The sequence below is a fragment of the Montipora foliosa genome, chromosome 5, assembly GCF_036669935.1.
Source record: "Montipora foliosa isolate CH-2021 chromosome 5, ASM3666993v2, whole genome shotgun sequence".
Taxonomy (NCBI): Eukaryota; Metazoa; Cnidaria; class Anthozoa; order Scleractinia; family Acroporidae; genus Montipora; species Montipora foliosa.
In genome coordinates, this window is record NC_090873.1 from 15,722,736 (window position 1) to 15,725,235 (window position 2,500).

The 2,500-nt window shown below is 37.4% G+C and overlaps 1 protein-coding gene across 2 annotated transcripts in view; it reads right to left on the reverse strand.

The window, feature by feature from the left end:
* LOC138003689 (uncharacterized) overlaps window positions 1–2,500 on the reverse strand; it is a 67,733-nt gene that overhangs the window by 2,231 nt on the left and 63,002 nt on the right. The gene's annotated exons all lie outside the window — the stretch shown is intronic.

Below are 2,500 nucleotides of genomic sequence, written 5' to 3' on the forward strand. Positions count from 1 at the left end.
GTATCAATAAACTCTGTTTGTATCGTTGTCAAGAATTCTTGCTGAGTTCGATTTTTATGCTGCGCACTTTTCTACCAATGTTATTCGTTTGGATCTTTGGCATTCAATATTCTGTCCATGTGAATTGACATAAGTTACTGCGACATGTTTACTCGCCAAACAGTGAAGCATATTTGTCAAATGATGGCAAGATACCGGGTTTTTGTAAGTTTCTTTTTCTGTCAAGTGTTCTAAAGTTTGACAATAAATGAGCGAAGTCAAAACAAAGATCACAATCGCCCAACTCTTAAAAGATTTTGGGCCTCATTTTGTTGAAACTCAAGCACGCTTCCAACGGGGCTGTGAACCCTTCCTGCTTACAGAGCAATACTAAAAAAATTCTCCCATATCACACTTCAACCTTAAGCTCGAAAATTCAATACACAACATGACATTATAATTCACAAAGGCTGAAAATACCACAGAATCCTTTTCCAGCGAAAAATGTATTGAAACAAACAACATATTTGCTCTTAGAGGCAAAAACCTCTTCCTATTTCATTGCGTGCGTGAGGACAAGAAACTCAATCGTGTCAATATGCGCAATATAACTAATATTACAACAAACAAAATTTCAGGATCAAACCGTTTCCATGAAGAACCTTTGCCTTGAATAATGAAGCACAAAATAGACGACAAGCTTTCTTTCAATAATTCTTGGCTGTCACATTTCCAATTATTAGTCTCTGAAGACTGTGCAGAGTTGATCACAGATCCACGTAAGGTGTTCGATTCGTTCTGTGTCTTCATTGAACCCATAAGTTACCAGAGAATTTTCCATTTGGTTTCAGTGTTATACATAACAGCACACTTGGTAAAATATTTGAAAAACAGCTCACTTTGATTTCGGCTCGACGGGCAATAGATTGTTGTCGAAGTCCATTACTTGTCGCTTTTAAGATTCCAGGAGTTTGTTTTTCGCCGCCTGCCTAGTTTATCCAACTGACTTTCCATTATTGAGCTCCATAAGGATATATTTTGTTGAAGGATCCTCTAAAACGCCATTCGCGTTACACGACTTTCGACGCCATTGCAGGCTAAGTTAATGATTCTACTGTGTCGACCAGAGAAATCTTTGCATTTCCACTACCCTCTCAATCCTAAGAAAATGTGCGGAGAAGGCTCTATGCCCAAAGACACCACTTACCAGGGAAGTGACAGGCAAGACTTTTACCGACACGGAAAATAAAAATAAAACGGAAAAATCTACCAAATTTCTCACTGGGATTGCCATACGGCAACCCAGTAACAAGATGAAAGTTGCCAATCATTTATTGACTCTTTATTCTCGACATTCACAACAACAGATAGCGATGCGTCTTTCTCAAATTGGCCACAGTCATTGAAAGCATTCAGAATAGCTTCATTCAAGCACAAAACGCTACACCAACTATGGTAAAAAATGGTAACAACAACACTAGTCACGATACAAATAATTGCACATGAAATAGCGTTACAGCTCCAAATACAAATGAATTCAGTAATAGCAGAAAACAAAAAGCCATGATAATACAAATAGACAGAAAATTCACCTTTTTCAGAAATTTAACTAAATGCATTCGGCTAGGCGTACATCTCTGCGACTCGATACCGCTAGCACTAACTTTGACATCACGAACTTTCTACTCTAGGCAACTTTCACAGTTCTATGCTTCTCTCATTTGGCATTTGGTTTTAATGCAGTTCATATCAGTGTAGTTCATATCATGATTTTCACATATTTGCTCATTTAGTACACATTTGTTCTCAATATAGCTTTCTTTCAGTTTGCGGACCAACCCGGGCCAAAACAATCGCTCAACCGCATCTTTTACTGTGGGTCTACGGCAAACGGCGTGTGCATAAGTGAGTAGTTTGAGCGTTCCGAGGAAGAACCTTAATACAACAAAAAGCAATATGGTCACAAACGACATACTGTCATGGGCTTCACACACAACTTGATCGCGCTAAAGAATGATATTTGGTATGATCACTCAATCATGTGATTGTGCCTGTCTTGTTATACTTATTATACTTAGGATCGAAATTCTCCAATCACAATTAGTTATTTTAACAACCTGTTTCCTCAGAAGGACGTCTGTGAAGCTGCCCAATCAAAACACGACAACTTCGATCCTCTTAGTGGTATAAATTCACAGAAAAAATAAAATGTCAAGACCAGTAAATGATCACACAAACGAAGCCAATGGCGAGAAATAATATTTCAAGAGAATAGCTTAAAATAAAATTTGTGCGAAATCTCTCTCTTTAAGAAAGTTAAAGAAATATTGTTGCTTTCTAAAGTTAACAATAACTTCATTGCATGTTACGCTACAGTGACTATACTAAAATCTTTTTCTGACCTTAAAAACAATCGCTAGCTGTAATCATTTGCCAGAAAGATCACGGCTACAAATGCCTGTCATCTTAATGCGCATTAAATTTCAACTCATGAATGCAAATTAGTTAAGCTCGAATATTA